This window comes from Wyeomyia smithii, chromosome 2, assembly GCF_029784165.1.
Source record: "Wyeomyia smithii strain HCP4-BCI-WySm-NY-G18 chromosome 2, ASM2978416v1, whole genome shotgun sequence".
Taxonomy (NCBI): domain Eukaryota; kingdom Metazoa; phylum Arthropoda; class Insecta; order Diptera; family Culicidae; genus Wyeomyia; species Wyeomyia smithii.
The window spans coordinates 93,068,757-93,089,923 of NC_073695.1; the positions used below are offsets into that span (position 1 = coordinate 93,068,757).

Genomic DNA, 21,167 nt, shown 5'->3' on the forward strand with positions numbered 1-21,167 from the left:
GGCAATGCTCGATCTTATGAACGCCATGTTGCAGGCAAAATCAATGTTTGAAGCCATTCAAATAGGCACAAATTTTACTATTAAAATTGTTTCTAATTTAAAATTTAGCAATGATTTTAAATAAAACAATTAAAATATTAAATTGGAATGCTCGCTCATTGAAGGCCAATGAGAATGAGCTTTTTAACTTTTTAACAGTAAATAATGTGCATATTGCAATTATTACTGAAACATTTTTGAAACCTAACATAAAATTAAAATATGATCCCAATTACGTGGTTCATAGATATGATAGGATTCAGGGTTCCGGCGGTGGAGTTGCAATTGTTATTCATCGCCGAATCAAACATCGTGCTCTTCCCCATCTTGAGACGAAAGTTATTGAAACTTTGGGAATTGAAGTTCAAACTGAACTTGGGATTTTATTTATTGCCGCAGCATATTTACCATTTCAATGCACACGCGAGCTCAAAAATTATTTTAAAGGTGATTTACAAAAACTCACCAGAAATCGTTCGAAATTTTTCATAATCGGCGATTTTAACGCTAAACATCGTTCATGGAATAATTCTCAAAGTAATTCCAATGGCAAAATTTTATTCAACGATTGTTCTTCAGGATACTATTCTATTTTGTCTCCGAATAGTCCTACATGCTTTTCTTCTGTAAGAAACCCTTCAACAATTGATTTGGTGCTGACAGATCAAAGTCATGTATGTAGTGATTTGATCACACATGCTGACTTTGATTCTGATCATCTTCCAATAACTTTTTCTTTATCACATGAATCAGTTTTAAACCCTATGAGCTCTGTTTTTAATTATAACAAGGCTAATTGGGAAAGATACAAAACTCATATTGAGAGAAATTTCAATAATGAGCTTGATTTGCAAAACGAAGTGAATATTGATTCCGCTTTGGACGCATTAAAATGTGCAATTGTTGATGCCAGGAATTATTCTGTTCCAAAGGCTCAAGTGAAATTTGATTCACCAATAATTGACGAAAATCTTCAACTTCTAATTCGTTTGAAAAATGTCCGCAGACGTCAATATCAACGTTCTCGTGACCCTGTTTTTAAAACTATTTATAAAGATTTACAGAAAGAGATACATACATAGATTTACTCTTCTGAGAAATCAAAATTTTGAGACTAAAGTTGAAAAATTGAAACCATATTCAAAACCATTTTGGAAGCTGTCGAAGATTCTTAAGAAACCTTCAAAGCCTATTCCAGTTTTAAAAGATGGTGAACGTTTTCTTGTATCCAATGAACAAAAGGCTCAAAGACTTGCTCAGCAGTTTGAGAGTGTTCATAACTCAAATTTGAATTTTGTGAGTCCAATTGAAAATGAAGTCACACGTCAATTTGATTTAATTTCTTCCCAGAATTTTTTACCTGCAGAAATAATTGAAACTAACTTGAATGAGATTAAATCAATTATTAAAAATTTCAAAAATATGAAAGCACCTGGTGACGATGGAATCTTTAATATACTAATCAAACATCTCCCTGAGAGCACAATGGAATTTTTAGTAAAAATTTTCAATTGCTGCTTCAAAATTGCATATTTTCCCAAATTATGGAAAAATGCAAAAATTACTCCCATTTTAAAACCGGATAAGAACCCAGCTGAAGTTTCAAGTTATCGACCAATCAGTTTGCTTTCTTCAATAAGTAAACTGTTTGAGAGAATTATTCTTAACAGAATGATGTCACACATCAACGAAAATTCAATTTTTGCAAATGAACAGTTTGGATTTCGCCATGGGCATTCCACAACTCATCAATTGCTCAGAGTTACTAATATGATACGAGCTAACAAATCTGAAGGTTATTCCACTGGAGCTGCTCTTTTAGACATAGAAAAAGCATTCGACAGTGTTTGGCATAAAGGTTTGATTGCGAAATTGCAAACTTTTAATTTTCCAATTTTCCTAATCAAAATTTTAAAAAATTATCTTACTGATCGAACTCTGCAGGTTGTCTATCAGAATTCAAAATCTGATAGATTTCCTGTCAGAGCAGGTGTACCTCAAGGTTCAGTCTTGGGTCCAGTCCTGTACAACATATTCACTTCAGATCTTCCTGATTTGCCTCCAGGATGCACAAAGTCATTGTTCTGCGATGACACAAGCATTTCCGTAAAAGGAAAAAGTCTTCGTGTCATATGCAGTCGATTGCAGAAAAGTTTAGATATTTTTTCTTCCTACTTGCAAAACTGGAAAATCTCTCCCAATGCTTCTAAAACTCAAATGATAATTTTTCCGCATAAGCCTAGGGCTTCTTTCCTCAAGCCAAACAATAATCACGTTGTCAAAATGAATGGGGTTATTTTAAGTTGGTCCGACAAGGTTAAGTACTTGGGACTAATTTATGATAAAAAACTTATTTTCAAAGAGCACATTGAGAGTATACAAGCCAAGTGCATCAAACATACGAGATGTTTATATCCTCTCATTAACAGGAATTCTAAACTTTGTTTAAAGAACAAACTTTTGATTTACAAACAAATTTTTAGACCAGCAATGCTTTATGCTGTACCGATCTGGTCAAGTTGCTGTTCAACAAGGAAGAAAACGCTTCAAAGGATTCAGAATAAAATTCTGAAAATGATTTTGAAGCGTCCTCCTTGGTTTGGTACACTCGAATTACATAGACTTACTGGTGTTGAACCATTAGAAGCTATGTCAAATAAAATTATTAACAATTTTCGACAAAAATCGTTGCAATCCTCAATTGCTACGATAAGCTCTCTTTATAGCCAATAAGTTAGCAATTAAGTTAGTTGTAAGTTTACTTCCCCTTTTTCTGACAAGTAGGTTTAAATCCCTACGAATGATAAGTCCTAATTGCGAAAGCAAACAAATCCTAACAATTAGAATTACAAATTTCTAACAGTGTTGAGAAGTCACCATTTGTGATTGGACACACATACTCATTATTTACTAATATTTATCATAAATACTTAAGCTACTAACAAATCCCCCCTTTTAAAAAAAAAAAAAAAGTCTTTGAACATGAAAGGAGTTCCTCGTTGATTTCCCAATAAAAGAGCTTTAGAAAAACCATAAGAAGCCGGCATCGAGATTCCACACAGATTCAGTTCAAATTGCGAGGAATTTCCTGAACATTAACAAATGCAGCTAACAGTGATTATCGCCAACGAATGTCGCAATATCATTTTGTCATTTTGTATGTCGTTTAATTCATTTACGAATTGGCGATTTTGCATGCCCGTGCGACTTATCAAGCAACATATTTGGATAATTTCTGAAAACTATTCCTAGTCTCTAAAGAATTTGGGAAACCACAATTGAAATTTATACGTTGCATAAAACGTAGTAGCTATCAGACAATCAAATGCTTTTCACTTTACCGGTAGTTAAATTCTACGTTAAACTCACATGAAATGCATATGTCTACTGAATAAGATTCACAGGATAAATCACCTCACCAGTTCATGATGAACTCAAATGACAATCACGTAAAATCTACATGAAAATGACAGTGGAAAATATTCACATAACTTTTCCGGTAATTATAACGTGAAAAATATTTTGAGTGTACAATACAATCAACGGTACTAAAACAAATCGAGGCTATTCTGGGCTTTATTTCATTTTGCTGAAAGCTGCTACATTTTTCTTGATAGAGAAAGTTATTGATTGCTGTTTGGCTTCACCAAAATCGGATAGTAGAATGAACTTTATATACTTTTAGCATATAGTTGGAATCACAAGGAAAAAGCATCGTCAAAGCAAAGTACGATGGTAATTTTTTTGCTAGATTCAGCGGCTGTATTTGTGGAACCGACACAACTTAATTTCACAGGTAACGTGAATTATCCATTGACGGAGACGTGCTGTGCTGGGGTGCTGTTTGATCAATTTGCCATTGCTTATGTGTTGTACAATCAACCGGCGACGACAGTTTTATCTCCACAGTCAACTCAACTAACGTATGTTGAGCCGACAAATATTTACCCACCTAGTCGACGCGTTACTCATTAAGGGAGGTAAACTATTAAATGCATTCACCATCACAGCTTACACGGCATTTATGTGCAACCGAGTAAACTTAAACAGAAGGTCGTCGTCATCGAACAGTGTCACTGTATCGTTCAAACCAAATATAAGTAAACGATTTGACTCGCTGGATAGTTTACTTAACATTTATCTGCCATAAGATTGCTTGTATAATGTAAATGACATCACAGTTTTCTTGAAACCGATTATCTGCCCTGTCATTTTCGACAAAACCAAACTAAAGTACAATTGTACACTTTTTGGTACTCATTAAATTATCAATAATTGCAGGTCGCAAATGCCAAAAGTCTTTCGCATAGCGGATAATGCATCTGCGTGATTACATTAGATTGGCAATAGCGAGGCAACCTCATCCTGCGGGTTATTCCAGCCAGTTATTCCGACCAACCCGCAATGTCTGCCATCGCTGTCGTTGTTTGAGTACACGGTAAAAAATGGGCACGTTTATTTCAAAGGATTCTGCATTTAACTCAATTCGTAACAAAGCACTGCGAATTGAAGTGAATGCGTATTGATTTTCAAGTGATGCACATTTTGCAGTGAAGTGATCCTTAGTTGAAACTTATACAAAAGAAATCACCTCCAAGTTGCAATGCATATCCCTTGAATTAGCACCACTGTTTTAATCCTTTGCATTTGTATTGTTTTGCACGCTGTAAATGTCAAAACAAAACGAAGATGGCGAACCAAATAAACACGCTTCAAACGCAGACAAATATTTTTCTGGATGAGGTCATATTTATTCTAGAGCGTAAGTATGGAATAATTACAATAGTATTTTAAATAATAAACAGCTTGTTTTCAGAATACAGAATTGATCTTACGGACACGACAGCGGCAATAAACTTATTAACCGTACTCAATAATGCTTCCATCCAAGAAACCGACGAGGAGATTGTGGTCATTTTTAACCCGTCGAAAACATTAGACTTGTGTAATTCAAACGGATGACAAGGTTCTGGCCGATGCTGATCTAAAGGTACTGTATAACTTTCTGATGAAGATTATTTGTAGTTATAAGGTTTAATAAGATAATAAAGGTAACATAATGAAGACCAAAATTTAAACAAATCTTTATTTTTCGAAATCCATAGTCCATCAGTTGAGATTTCATGCGATAGCAAGTCGATATCAATGTTATAAGCATTCCAAATTCAAATCGCAGCATATTACTAACTACATGAAAACTAATTGAAAATGAAGTGCTTTGCTATTGATATCCTTGTACTTTGTATTCATCCGATTCAAGCGAACGACATTTCAAATTGAAATGTATGTCATGTAGTGAAAATTCAACAGCAAATCACTTTATATCAATGTGTAGGTTTGTTTCATCTAATTCAATGGATCGACATTTCAAATTGAAATGTGAGGCAAGTAGTGAAAATTCAACAGCAAATCACTTTATATCAACGTGTAGATTTTTTACGGTGTAGTTTCTGAAGGTCACGGTCAACCCAACTCATTCGCTTTCGATGGGTTTGTAGGGGAAGTGGGAAACAAACAAATTCGATAATTTTCAATACCAACCGAAAGCTACTCTTCAAAAAATATATAAATATCGTTGCTGCACACACCCCTCTCTCTTTTCCATATTACAAAAAGTAGAAAATGTACGATTTATCGTCATAAGGAATATTTCAAGTAGCTAGAAAATAAATTGTGAAAATATGCAAAATGAAATATATTACCATTACATAGCAGCTTCGGGCCTTTTGTACCCACATCGACCGGTCTTGGCCTCCTTGCAATAAAACTGTTTCTATTTTCTCCTTTTCGCCGTTGTCGTCTACTCGGTAGCACACATAACAAAAGCAGGACCAACAGTGATTGGAAACGTTTTGTTTTATATTATGTACATATAATCACAATAATATCAAAATTAGTTACAACATTCCGAAGCGTTCTTGCATCCAATTCCATAGTCCTGAGATGGTCGAGTACAGCAAGATTGTACACATTGGAAACTTAATCAATGAAAAAAACAAAACCCACACCAAATATATTAAATACCAATATAGTTCACTTACGTGAAATTATGGAGACAAATTGAAAATGACAGAAGCGTTAGTCACCTTTTCGACCGCTAGGTGCGCCACTTCCGATTTTGTTCTACACGACATGCGAAAAAGAGTAACTTTTGACAATAATATTACCCTAATGGGTACACTAAAAAAAAAGGCACATTTTATTGTGAAGTGGACTCGGCCGAATATTTTATAATAATACACGCAAAACTTTTCCTTATCACCTTAGAAGCAATAGCGCAAAATTGCCTTTAAGGTAACAAACCTATTACTAAAAAGGCAATAAAATTCTTCCCCAGTCAAGTAACAACACATACTGTCATATATTTAGCACGTGTTACGGGAGTACGACTATCTAATAATGGTCGTTTCAACCATATGCAACCACCACATGATGATTTCGAAGACTTGAAATGCGTCTTTAAATGTCATCACGATCTGTAAACTGTGTTAGAGAAAAACAACAACATTCGCTTTCTTGCAAGCTATCCAAAACACATACTCATTTATTCATGGAAACTCATTTGCCCCTGTTTGAAAATACAAAACTCGTGCCCATCCAGAACAATATTCGCAACTTCGGCAACTCTGTTCAGACAGTATAACATATTTTCATTTCATGTAAACACTGAGGGACGAAACGAAAGTGTTTCTAATTAGACATTTGAGGTTGACGGGTGAGATTCTCATTATGTGTGGATGAAGATAGCAAAAATAAATCTGATCGTTGCATCAATACAAATGCAGCGAGTGAAGTCTTGCTAACACATGAACTGCGGTGCTTGGCTGTATGTTCTCCTGCAGAAACACATACAAGCGTGTGCCCGTCATAATTTTTGTTACTTTTCGGTTATTACTATTCGTGTATAATGCGCAGTCATAAGACACAATAAGCAATAAAAAATTGCCCTAAAGTAATAAAATGTTCCCCGTTTGCGTTGGGTGTAAAGTTCGCCTATGTATGAGGCAATCCATGGGTGGTGTTCCACGGTTTGTACGTTTGTCGACCTCCGACAATATTTTGAGTTGTAAAATGGCGACTTCCGGTGACTGGAAAATTGCCGAAACGACCAAATACCACCTAATATGGGTGTTTTTTTAACTAGAATGACGCTCAGAGGCCAGAAATCGTCTCCAAATGCCAGTTTGAAATCCAAGATGGCGACTTCCGGTTTCTGAGAAACAGCGAGATATGACCAAACACCACCCAATAGGGTATTTCCGAAATCGTGATGATGCACTGAAACCACAAATCGACCTCAGACAACATTTTGAGTAGTAAAATGGCGACTTTTAGTGACTGGAAAACTGCCGAAAATGACCCAAAAACAACCAAATATGGGTGTTTCTTTAACCAGAATGATGCTCAGAGGCCAGAAATTGTCTCCAAATGCCATTTTGAAATCCAATATGGCGACTTCCGGTTCCTAAACAACAGTGGCAAAAGACCAAATAACACTCATTATGGGTATTTCCGGGATTGTTATGATGCACTGAAGCTACAAATCGATCTCAGATAACATTATGAATTGTAAAATGACGACTTCCGGTGAATGGGAAACTGCCGAAAATGACCAAATACCACCCAATATGGGTATTTCTTGGTATTTTCTGTGGTCTCCGTGGCTCTGTGGTTAGCGATGTCGGTCGGCTAGCTCTCCCACACGGTTGTGATATCGGGTTCGATTCCCGATCGAGTCGAGGATCTTTTCGAGCTGGAAATTTTCTCGACTCAGCACTGGGGCACAGTGTATCGTTGTACTTATCCTACACATACAAAATGAGCCAAAACAATATCGATAACGAATTCTCTCAACTAATCTAGTTAATCGAGACCGCTATTAGCCCCAAGGCTAAGCGTGCGATATTGTTGTATGGGTATTTCTTCAACCGGCCGATTTCCATCCAATATGAGATGCTTCGATACCAGAATGATACACAGGAGCTAGAATCGACCACAGACACCATTTTGAATTCTAAGATGGTGGCTTCCAGTTTCTGTAAAACAGCCGAAAATGACTAAATAACACCTATTATTGGTGTTTCTTAAACCAGAATGACGCTCAGGGGCCACAAATTGTCTCCAAATGCCATTTTAAAATCCAGGGTGGTGACTTCCGGTTTCTGTAAAATAGCCGAAAGGGACCAAATACCACCCAATATGAGTGTTTCTTTAACCAGAATGATGCATGGAGCTAAAAATTGACCTCAGACACCATTTTGAATTGTAAGATGGCAACTTCTGGGAAACAGCCGAATACTACTGCATATGAATATTTCCGTATTCGAAATAATGTATAGAAGCCAAGCATTGACACTGGACACCATCTTGAATTCGAAGATGACCACTTTCAGTTTCTGGAAAACAACGAAAATAACTGAATACCACCCAATATGAGTGTTTTCGGAATAGAGGTGATGTACTAAAGGCAAAAGTCGAGGATGTTGTCATTCCAATAAAACCAATAATTTCAAACGATATAAACAAATTGAAAATTATTAAATTAAACACAAAAATAGGCGGGACGAAGTTTGCCGGGTCAGATAGTAAATACATAAATATGCTAGTTAAATCAAAGCTGCAAGTGATGAATACGAAGATTAGAACTCGAGGGCAAAAAATTCGGAGGGATAAAAAAAAACAAAAAAAAATACTTTCAAAACGAAGAAATCTAAACATTAAATAATAGTTTTTGCATAACAGTTGTTATCACTAATTATGTTTGTTTTGTTGAATATCTTTTATATATAATATAATAAAGCTTTTAAACCAATTACAACATTATATGTATCATTACTTAAATTGTTAAATTGATAGAACATTCAAGTGTTATCTAAGCTAAAAGTTGCACAACAACCATATACGACTATTGACAACCATCGTGCGGTTTCTCCTTTTATCTTTTTCACAAGGTAATTGAAATATTCATTTAATTGTACACTTCGTGGCCTGATGATTGAGCTTGAGCTTGACGGCCGCACATTTCGTAGATGGATCTGAGCTAGTGAAGTTACACAGGGAACCACGTATATAGCAACTTGGGACTAGTTTACCATTTACACGTCGTGGCCTGATTATTTGAATATTTCTTCTTCGTGCCTCGATAAGCTACATGTATTATATTATCAATATTTAACTTCCGGAATGGCGTAAGTTTTACATACAAACAATATACGCACGAAATCTGCAACATATTTTTTTCTGTGAAAGTATGAAATTGAGTCAACTAAATCTAAAATTGAGTAAATTCAGTTTCGTGTGTGAGAATGTCACACGCCCACAGAAATTCAACAACAATGCACAGTGGTACAGTAAGGCGATTTTGTGGTTTTAGAGTAAATTTTTTTTCTAAGAACTTGTTTCTTATATTTAGTCTATTTTTTATGTGCAAATGAAAATTAGGGTAGTCCTGAAATCGACTAAATGAAAAAACTAACTTTTTATTTGCATAAATAAAAGTATACATTCATCGGCACAGTTGTAGATCAACTAATTTTAAGCAACTTTCGGTATTTCTCCACAATATTTATACAATATTTGTTCTTTCAAATGATACCAAAAAATATTATTTATGTTTGCCCTAAACGGAGACATCAATATATCAAAAGGGCCAATTTTTAAAATAGAAATAGTGAAAACTCTTCATCTGTACAATATATCGACAATGTTTTTTCGTCAAAATTGGCGTATTTTTTATTGAAGTTACCGAAGAAAACTTTGTTTTTAAATTTGAATTGAAAAAATAGAGCGAAAAGACTGTTTTTGGAAACCAAATTTCATGTCTACAAAAATTTTTTTTTAAAAGTTACTTAGAATTAGTTAGTCTACAAGTTTGCCAAAGAATGTTTACAATTATTTATGCAAATAAAAACAAGTTAGTTTGTTTTTATTTCGTTGATTTTAGGACCACCCTAATTTTCATTCGCACATAAATAGAGGACTATGTATAAGAAACAACTTTTTACAAAAGCTATGGCTTTAAACCGCAAACCAAAATCGCAACGAAAAGCTTATGTCCGCCTAAATTGCCTTACTGTACCACTGTGCAATGAGTTTAGTTACCTTTTTTACCACAAGAGGGGGTGTTCCCTGTCTGTCTTTACGGGAATATATGGGAAATTCGAGAGTGAACTATATTATTATTTTAAGATATTTGCCCACACACTCGGTAGTTGACGACAGATTTGAAAACGATAATCAATAGAAAACCCACTTCAGCTGCGTTTTGCTTCTGTCAGAGTAAGAGCCAGAGTACGTTTAACTCTTATCAAGCCGTACAGCTTTCGCTGGGGTGAAGTCTGTTCGTACTCTAATCTCCAAACAGCCATAAATAACAACTTGTTAGCCTGGGGCAACAAATGTGTTTATTTGCAGAGCATTACTCCAAGCGAGCGTCACGTGCTCAAATAAAACGTAATAAATAGATAGGTTCGAGTCAAGAATAAACTGTAAATAGTTACACCCAACGCAAACGGGGAACATTTTATTACTTTAGGGGAAATTTTTTATTACTTATTGTGTCTTATGACTGCGCATTATACACAAATAGTAATAACCGAAAAGTAACAAAAATTATGACGGGCACACGCTTGTATGTGTTTCTGCAGGAGAACATACAGCCAAGCACCGCAGTTCATGTGTTAGCAAGACTTCACTCGCTGCATTTGTATTGATGCAACGATCAGAATTATTTTTGCTATCTTCATCCACGCATAATGAGAATCTCACCCGTCAACCTCAAATGTCTAATTAGAAACACTTTCGTTTCGTCCCCCAGTGTTTACATGAAATGAAAATATGTTATACTGTCTGAACAGAGTTGCCGAAGTTGCGAATATTGTTCTGGATGGGCACGAGTTTTGTATTTTCAAACAGGGGCAAATGAGTTTCCATGAATCAATGAGTATGTGTTTTGGATAGCTTGCAAGAAAGCGAATGTTTTTGTTTTTCTCTAACACAGTTTACAGATCGTGATGACATTTAAAGACGCATTTCAAGTCTTTGAAATCATCAACGTTTGCATACTCTATGACGGGGAAAATGCTGCTTGGCAGCTCTTGTCATATTCTTCCTCTACTCCATATGCATACAACGAGCGAACTAATACACGCTCACCGGATGAATTGGAGATTGAAGAAACTTGTAACATGTGCAACATATGCGACGGTGTGTGATTTTTTTTTTACTTAAGATGGAAAGGGAGCAGTTTTTGCATGTGGTTGCATGTGGTTGAAACGACCATTATTAGATAGTCGTACTCCCGTAACACGTGCTGAATATATGACAGTATGTGTTGTTACTTGACTGGGGAAGAATTTTATTGCCTTTTTAGTAATAGGTTTGTTACCTTAAAGGCAATTTTGCGCTATTGCTTCTAAGGTAATAAGGAAAAGTTTTGCGTGTAGCAATCAGTTATATCTGGTGAGCTGTTATTACCCATATTTCTTCTTATTGTTATACTATGAATATTTGCACAACCACTACTGATTTAACGTTGAGAAACTCTCGGACCTCATGCATATATACCCTTATTCGCTGAACAACAACGATTTGTAATTAGCACTTTTCTGTGGAAAGTACTTAACCGGAGGCATGTTTGTCAATCATCTAATGTGGTCGCAGTCAATAGCGATTGAACAACAAACTTCAAGCATTCCAGTTTCATTCAAAGATTCTTTGATGTATTATGTCTTTATTGACTATACTGCGCTCAATTCAGTAAAATAGAATTGGAAACATTACATGGAAGATTTTGAGCGGTTTGCTTATACTGATAGATATACTCCATTGAAAAGAATAAATTTACAAATCCAACATTGCAACATGTTAATTCTACTGATTAAATTTAAATTGATCAGAAGGTTGATTATGGCATGCAAGAGTAATTACGTATATATATATATATATATATATATATATATATATATATATATATATATATATATATATAGTATATATATATATATATATATATATATATATATATATATATATATATATATATATATATATATATATATATATATATATATATATATATATATATATATATATATATATATATATATATATATATATATATATATATATATATATATATATATATATATATATATATATATATATATATATATATATATATATATATATATATATATATATATATATATATATATATATATATATATATATATATATATATATATATATATATATATATATATATATATATATATATATATATATGTAAAAATCAGTGAGAAGCAAGGTATGATAATAACAACTACAAAGATTGATGCCAAGGATATCCCTAACAAATTGTTGAAGCAAGCGAAATATATTTAATGATAATCACTCAGAAATAATCAGAGCCAGTTTGTGACAAACAGCGATTAGTACAGTTACTGAATTACAGCTTGGCTATCAAATGAGAATCAATAATTGAGCCGAATTTCACAGTTTGCGTAACATAAGCAAACTCCTAATATGAATCAAATATAAAATTACGCCTTATCAAATATTTCGGCGGCGTTATTTGCAAAAATATGTATCTGAATCTCTGTTTTTGTTATTGTCTAAAAAAATGATACTAGTGATGCTGAACTTTTGTGTGTAGAACATTGCCACGAATATAAATTTATAATATATTCATTTTTATTCAGTTTTTTTTAAGGAAACATTCTGACATAGATTAACTGTTCATCCCTTCTCACGTTGTACTGTTGTACAGAAAATGCGCATTTGAAACACAATAATGTTGGCTGGGTGACCGTTTCGTTAGCATTTCTATTTTCGTCACAATAGCCTCTAATACTCTTAAAACAGTAATCTACCCCAAGATCTCTTATTTAATCTCGTTATAGAGCATGAACCTTCTTTGACTGCACGAATCTAATCAAATTTTAGCCCTAAGATTCTATATAAACGAAGATGACGGGGGGAAACTCTATTTCGATTTGTTTTCTGTGTTTGAATGGCATATTAAAATGGGCAAAGCAGCGCTGCTAGTAGATGCACTTCATTTACACATCTGTGCTAGAGTAATTAATTATTAGAGCTCCAAAAATTCAAGTAACTTTGTCATAAATAACAATAATTGAAATATTTGGATAAAGTGACGCTTCATTTGTATGAGCTAATCCCTCCGACCAAAACTATGATATATTGGTGTATTACTGCCCGGGTGTTTGCTGTATTCCACACTTCATATTATATTCGATAGTTTCTTGCTAGATGTGCCTATTTTTTCTGTCGTGTTTGTGATTGACTCATTCTGCTTACCGCTCCACTAATTTCCCTTAACATTATTACCCGTTATACTAAACTTGCAAGATCTTACAAGGTTCACTCAACCGGTAATTATTGAATCAATCAGTAAATGAGCGTGGTTTTGATCACCTGTCGTCCAACAAGAGGAAGGTAAAAGGATATTGTAGAGCCTAATTTAATTTAGTTTTGCTAGTTAAAGCGGACTGTTTAAACTTGTGATTTTGAGGGTGCCGAAGACGCATTTGTAAAAATGGAAGTGGAGCCGTTCCACTCGAATTCATAAAGCATTCTGAAATAACCTTCTCTTTTCCGGTCGTTTTTTTTTTTTAATTTTTTAGTACTAGTTATAACATACTACAGGTTTCTGTTGCTCAGTATAGGTTGGAATACAGTGTTGCTATGTACATGTACAGATTGTCTGGTTGTCTACTTACGTTCCAATCCACAAATCGTGGAACTCGATGGAATAATTTTCTTTATTTCCGATGCGTTCCATAAATTCGTAACCTTGATCATTGTTTTAAAGATTCTAGTTTTTGTATCTATGATTTGTTATTTTGTTTTATTTTTTCTCGCTTATTTTCCGCCACTGTTGTTGTGTCAATCATCGACGCCCGGGGAGGACCCTAAATTACGACCGTTGATTAACGAACCGGCACCAACGGCTTTACTTCCTCATGCGATGGAAAGCGTGATCCCAGAGATTTCTCGCCTCAGAAAATTTCCCGATGTCGGCTAGAATTGAATCTAGACCAGTTAGGTTGGTTGTGAGTGGATCACGCTACCCCACAACCATCGACACCTATTCGAACCCAGGCGTCGAGTATGGTTGGCGGAGACGTTACCAACGATCGGCGTGAAATTTTGTGTACACGGGTTTTGTTGTTGGGGGCCGGGAAAGGTTACTAAGATAGTTCGAGGTCCCATACAAATGAAACACAAGTTTCTGCACATCTCGAAAACTAACCAAGTAATGGAGCCAAATTTGGCATGTGGATGTTTTTAGTGATAACAAATATGTCCATAATGATTCGACACCCCTCCCTGTTTTGGAAGGGAGGAGTTCCATAACAATATAAGACAAATTTCTGCACATCTCGAAAACTAACCAACTAAATGGAATCAAATTTGGCAGGTAAATGTTTTTAGGGGTAACAAATATGTCCTTAATGTTTTGACACCCCTCCTTCTTCTGGAAGGGGGGGGTTCCATACAAATGAAACACAAATTTCTGCACGTCTCGAGAACTAACCAAGGAAATTGAACCAAATTTGGCAGGTGAATAGTTTTAGGGGTAACAAATATGTCCATAATAGTTTGACACCCCTCTCTTTTCTTTGAGGAAGGGGTTTCCTACAAAAGAAATACAAATTTCTGCACATCTCGAAAGATAATTCAATAAATGGAACCAAATTTGATATGTTGAGGTTTTTGAGAGCAAGAAAAATTTTCATGGTGGTTTGACACCTCTGGAAGAGAGCGCTCATACAAATGAAACTCAAATTTCTTCACAACTCAAGAACTAATCTAGGCAATGGAACCAAATTTGGCAGGTGGAGGTTTTCGGGAGCAAAAAATATTTTAATGATGGTTCGACACCCCTTCCACTTCTGGATGGGAGGTCTCAAATTAAGCAGATATTTCGACCAGGTGTTCCGGTTCGACTCCAGACGCCATTTTTAAATTTAAGATAGAAACTTCCGGTTTCTTATATGGGTGTTTCCGGGACCAGAATGACGCCCAGAGGCCAGAAAATTTCTCCAAATGCTATTTTTGAATTCAAGATGGCGATTTCCGGTTTCTGAAAACAGCGAAAGTTGACCAAATACCACCCTATATGGGTATTTCCGAAATCGTAATGATGCACTGAAGCCACAGATCAAACTCAGATAACATTTTGAATTGTAAAATGGCAACTTACAGTTTCTGGAAAACAGCCATAAATGGCCGATTTCAACCCAATATGATTATATCCGGAACCAAAATGATACACAAGAGCTAAAATCAACCACAGACACTATTTTTAATTTCAAGATGGCAACTCCCGGTTTCTAAAAAACAGCCAAAAAAGGCCGATTTCCCTCCAATATGAGTATCTCCCGAACTAGAATGATGCACAGAGGCTAAAAATCGATCCTAGACACCATTTTGAGTTCAAATATGGCGACTTCCGGTCTCTGGAAAACAACTTAAAGTGACCAAATACCACCCAATATGATTATCTCCGGAACCGGAATGATACAAGGAGCTAAAAACTGACCACAAGCATCATTATGAATTGTAAAATGGCAACTTTCGATTTCTGGAAAAATAGCCAAAAGTTGACACCATTTTGAATTCGAAGGCATTGACACCATTTTGAATTCGAATATGACCACTTTCAGTTTCTGGAAAACAACCAAAATAACTGAATTCCACCCAATATGGGTCTTTCCGGAATCAGATTGATGCCAGGAAAACAGCTGAAAATGACCGAATACTACCCAATTAAATATTTTCAGATAAACAAAAACATCAGATTTGTTCAAAACATTTTGCATTTGACTATGACTTTGGTTTTATTCACATGCATTCGGTTTAGTGTTTCTGACACCAGCGTCAATAACTTCTGCGACAACAAGGCTCGCTATTGACTGTTTCGGTTGCTGACGATTATGAGGGATGCATGAGCCGTTGATACGCACGGCTCGCAAAAGTGAAGAGCGATTTTTTTGAGCGCCTCGAAACTGGTCGTTCGGCCGAAACCGAAGTTTACTGAAACAATACGATGTTTGTGTATATGATACATATTCTGATTTTGATTTTTGTCAATGTATTCCTTGTCTAACTTTTGCGTTATGCGTTTCACACATTCGTTGTGCGAAGACAGAGCAAATTCTGTGCGAATTGAAGAACACATTGGATGATAAAAGCTTGAACTTTTGCATGTAGAAGTGCGGGGATAGACACGAGTGGTACGATTTTCAGGAAGTCCGGCCAGTTACTTGGCTACGCCGACGACATTGGCATTATAGCACGCAACTTTGAGACGCTAACGGAAGCGTACAGCAGACTCAAGGCAGAGGCCAATCGGGTCGGACTAGTCATAAATACGTCGAAGACGAAATACATGAGAAGTAGAGGCTCGAGGGAAGGTGGTAGTTGAGTTCGTGTACCACCACCGATATCGAGACTTTGAACTGCGAAAAACGCTTCGATCGAATAAAACTCGCCGCTCCACAAAGTTGACCATCTACAAAACACTTATTAGACCGGTAGTTCTCTACGGTCACGAAACATGGACTTGCTTGTGGAGGACCAGCGTTCCCTTAGGGAGATTGGTCCTGGAGACGAAGGATGAACGACCAGTTACATCAGTTGCTAGGAGAACCCGCTATAGTCCATACGGTAGACTACGGTGGGCTGGGCATGTCGTAAGGATGTCGGACGAAAGCCCAGTCAAAATGATTCTCGACAACGACTCAACAGGAACACGGTGTCGTGACGCACAACGTGCACGGTGGATCGATAAAGTGGAAGGAGATCTCTGCAGCCTATGCAGCCTGCAAGACTGGCGACGACCAGTCATGGATCGAGTACGATGGTGTCGGCTCTCAGATACAGCAAAGGTCACACAGGCCTTCGTCTTATTGGTAAGGTAAGTAAGCTTCTTTGCATTTGTGGACGTTGGATGTATGGAAACTTGCCATGACAAAGACAGAACCAATAATGATTTCTTTGACGTTTTGAGGGTGGATAGGGAATATTTTGTTGTCTGCTGATGTATGTACACATCGTGAAGTATAATATTTTGCAGTTCACTGAAATATATAATTCGGGCGTGGCCCCAACAGCATACCTTGGTCTGTTAGTTAGAATCAGTCTAGAATCAGAAAACTGAATAGTTTTGCGCTCTAATGGCCCCTACAGCATTATTAATGTTTGTTAGTTTGAACCAGTACCTAATCTAAATAAGCTAAGTGTGCATCTTTAATCAGCCGACTGAATGGAGAATAAACCGAAAGTAGCTCAACAGAGTCGACTATGAATTATATGTATAATCGCATCACTCATCAAAGTGAATCCTGGTATAACAAGCTCTTCCGTACTAACAAAAACCTCCTTCCTGTGACCTTTGTGTAGATACAGAGGTTAGCACGGTCTCCAAATAGCAATAGTCACACTAAAGCCTGTATCAGACTAACCGTTGCAGCGGTCAACCGCTACCGTTCCGTTCTTTTTCGACCAATCAGAACACAGCGGTCGACCGTCGCTTGTTGTTGTTGCAAAAAATAGAATCATTTTTATTTTTGCCGCCAACCGTTCTCAACGGTTGGCGACTGCTGTCATTGTCATGGCGAAAGCAAACGTGCCTCTTCACACCTACACAAATTCACATTTAAAGACTTGTCAAATAAAAATGTGTGCTTCTCTTTTTGGCACACAAGACAGTTAGTCAAAACATTGATAGCACCGGCAACGCTGGTTGGCGATGTCAAATTTCGACCAACGCACACTGGCAAAAATGAACCCAAATTCCCACTAATTAAAAGCCGCTGGGCTGGATACCTTAAATATAGCATTTCTTATGTAAAATTGGTCAACAAATTGATTGTCGATGGTTTCATTCTGAACAGGGCACGGAAAATGGTCTTTTTCGCCTCTTTTCACCCTATTTTTGCGTATTTTTGAAAATATAGACCCTTTCCCGTGCCCTGCACATAATGAAAATATCACCTATCGATTTATTGACCAATTTTACATAAGAAATGTTATATTTAAGGTATCCAGTCCAGCGGCTTTTAATTAGTGGGAATTTGGGTTCATTTTTGCCAGTGTGCGTTGGTCGAAATTTGAAATCGCCAACCAGCGTTGCCGGTGCTATCAAAGTTTTGACTGGCTGTCGTGTGTGCCAAAAAGAGAAGCACACATTTTTATTCGACAAGTCTCTGAATGTGAATTTGTGTAGGTGTGAAGAGGCACGTTTGCCTTCGCCATGACAATGACAGCAGCCGGCAACCGTTGGGAACGGTCGGCGGCAAAAATAGAAAAGATTCTATTTTTTGCAACAACAAGCGACGGTCGACCGCTGTGTTCTGATTGGTCGAAAAAGAACGGAACGGTAGCGGTTGACCGCTGCAACGGTTAGTCTGATACAGGCTTCAGTGTGACTATTGCTATTTGGAGACCGTGCTAACCTCTGTATCTACACAAAGGTCACAGGAAGGAGGTTTTTGTTAGTACGGAAGAGCTTGTTATACCAGGATTCACTTTGATGAGTGATGCGATTATACATATAATTCATAGTCGACTCTGTTGAGCTACTTTCGGTTTATTAAATTCCCACTAATTAAAAGCCGCTGGGCTGGATACCTTAAATATAGCATTTCTTATGTAAAATTGGTCAACAAATTGATTGTCGATGGTTTCATTCTGAACAGGGCACGGAAAATGGTCTTTTTCGCCTCTTTTCACCCTATTTTTGCGTATTTTTGAAAATATAGACCCTTTCCCGTGCCCTGCACATAATGAAAATATCACCTATCGATTTATTGACCAATTTTACATAAGAAATGTTATATTTAAGGTATCCAGTCCAGCGGCTTTTAATTAGTGGGAATTTGGGTTCATTTTTGCCAGTGTGCGTTGGTCGAAATTTGAAATCGCCAACCAGCGTTGCCGGTGCTATCAAAGTTTTGACTGGCTGTCGTGTGTGCCAAAAAGAGAAGCACACATTTTTATTCGACAAGTCTCTGAATGTGAATTTGTGTAGGTGTGAAGAGGCACGTTTGCCTTCGCCATGACAATGACAGCAGCCGGCAACCGTTGGGAACGGTCGGCGGCAAAAATAGAAAAGATTCTATTTTTTGCAACAACAAGCGACGGTCGACCGCTGTGTTCTGATTGGTCGAAAAAGAACGGAACGGTAGCGGTTGACCGCTGTTAGCGGTTAGTCTGATACAGGCTTAACATCCTCTTCCTCTTCCCACCTGATTGCAAGAACGTGGCCGGCTTCGTTATTGACCCTCCAAAGTATGTATTCAGTCACTAAAACTTGTACAATGAGAATGGTCACTCCCAACCCCATTCAATGGATTTACTGTGCATTTTTACTGATTCGGATCAATCACGAAGTGCAATCATTAATATGTGCAGTGGAGAGTTGAATAAACTGCATCGAAACAAAAATATATATTTATTATGGTTATGGTTTAATACATTTCCTTATACGAATTAATATATTTTTTTTAATAAAATTTGTTGTCTTTTTTATCAAATTGTGTTAAACACCCTTTTTGCCTTGAAACGTACTTTTCAATTAATTTGTGCTTTTAGTTTGCTCTATCTTTTCCATTTGCTCACTATTAAAAATATTTTCCACATAACAAATACCAGATAAGGTTGTTTAACAACAATAAATTGTTGAAGGCCCTACTTTAGTATTTGCTCATTGAAAACTAATGTATGCTCTGGAATATAAAGACTTGTGTGTATACTAGGTATATAGTAAAAAATGATTTGAAATGTGAAACAAAATATTTTTTTCAAATTTTGAATTTAATTTATTTACCGTGAAAACGTTTCAGCTTTTAAAGTTATTACACTGCTGAATATTTTAATGGGAAAAAACAGCAATCAAATATGACAAAATAACAAATATTTCAAAGAAAATGAAACTCATGACGAGTGGTTCCATTTGACTTAACGCATCGTTCTGAAACGACCTTTTCCGTTTTATTTTTTTTTCACACTCGCTTACTAAGTTTTACCGGTTTTACCCAATCCGCACATTATTGCAGTGAATCGAGCTAGCTTGAGAATGGTATATAATAATATTGCAATGTATGTAAAGAGTCCAAAAACACGCAGTCTACGTCGCATGGATCCAAGACTTGAAGAGGTATTGTTAGTGCCCATACTGCCTATAATCGCATACCAGTACCATAACAATTTTCATCGTTTTTGAATTAAATATCAGATTCCATCTATTTCTTAGTTTACTATTGATTGAGGAAAGAAAAAAGTATGTTTTAATTGTAAAAAGTCAGAAAAAAATGTGAGGTCAAATTGTCCCATCTTGAAAATAATCGCATATCAGTCCCACCAAATGTTTTTCTGAGTATGGCCATATTCTTTCTTCAATCCATATAACATATACTTGGTGCTGTTTTTAAAGCTTTTAACTGTTAAAAAATCATCCAATAATTAATGAATCCCAGGTTGTTTCAAATCAATTCCACACAAAAGTTAATTTTTAATAGACACTGAAACGGCAACATTTTCTAAAGTTCGTCCCCATAAGGTTATTGGGTTCGTCAATCAGAGGGATAATAGCCACGAGCAATGCTTCTTTCTGTGAAGTGTTAATTTTCTGTGGATGATCTGCTCATTTCAAATGATCATTCAAGTTGAAATTGTCAGAACTCAGAAGAAATCGTTTTTAGCTGCTTAGCTAAAACAGCTTGTACCGCTCTTCAACGCCGTCGTCTTCCGTCCAGGTTTCTGAATGCTCCTCTTCATTGAAATGTGTAGATGTAAAATATTGCTCTTGATACCAGTAGGCATGAAACACGTGTTGCATATGCATGCAACTCATAGTTTTGCTTGATTTGATACAGCTCTTAAGAAAAAAATCAAAGGTAGCCATTTTCACAACCACGCACTTTTATAAACGCAATGCAAAAAAGAGCACTGTGATTCATGGTGCACAAAAAAAACGGTAACTTACACATCTTCGATTGAGTGAGCACAGATTTTAGCTGCTCAGTTCTTGACGGAGTAAAAATTTAAAATCGAATTGTGGTTCCGAACGAACTTACATATGTAGTTATCAAAATGTG

At 36.2% G+C, this 21,167-nt stretch overlaps 1 protein-coding gene and 1 long non-coding RNA gene across 6 annotated transcripts in view; one reads left to right on the top strand and one right to left on the bottom strand.

The window, feature by feature from the left end:
• The window catches only part of LOC129722912 (sphingosine kinase 2-like), a 46,423-nt gene that overhangs the window by 17,505 nt on the left and 7,751 nt on the right, over nucleotides 1-21,167 (bottom strand). The window lies entirely within an intron of this gene.
• Nucleotides 3,983-5,089, top strand: LOC129722913 (uncharacterized). Its single transcript, XR_008727677.1, has 3 exons — nucleotides 3,983-4,204; nucleotides 4,321-4,801; nucleotides 4,856-5,089. It is a non-coding gene; the product is annotated as an uncharacterized LOC129722913 (long non-coding RNA).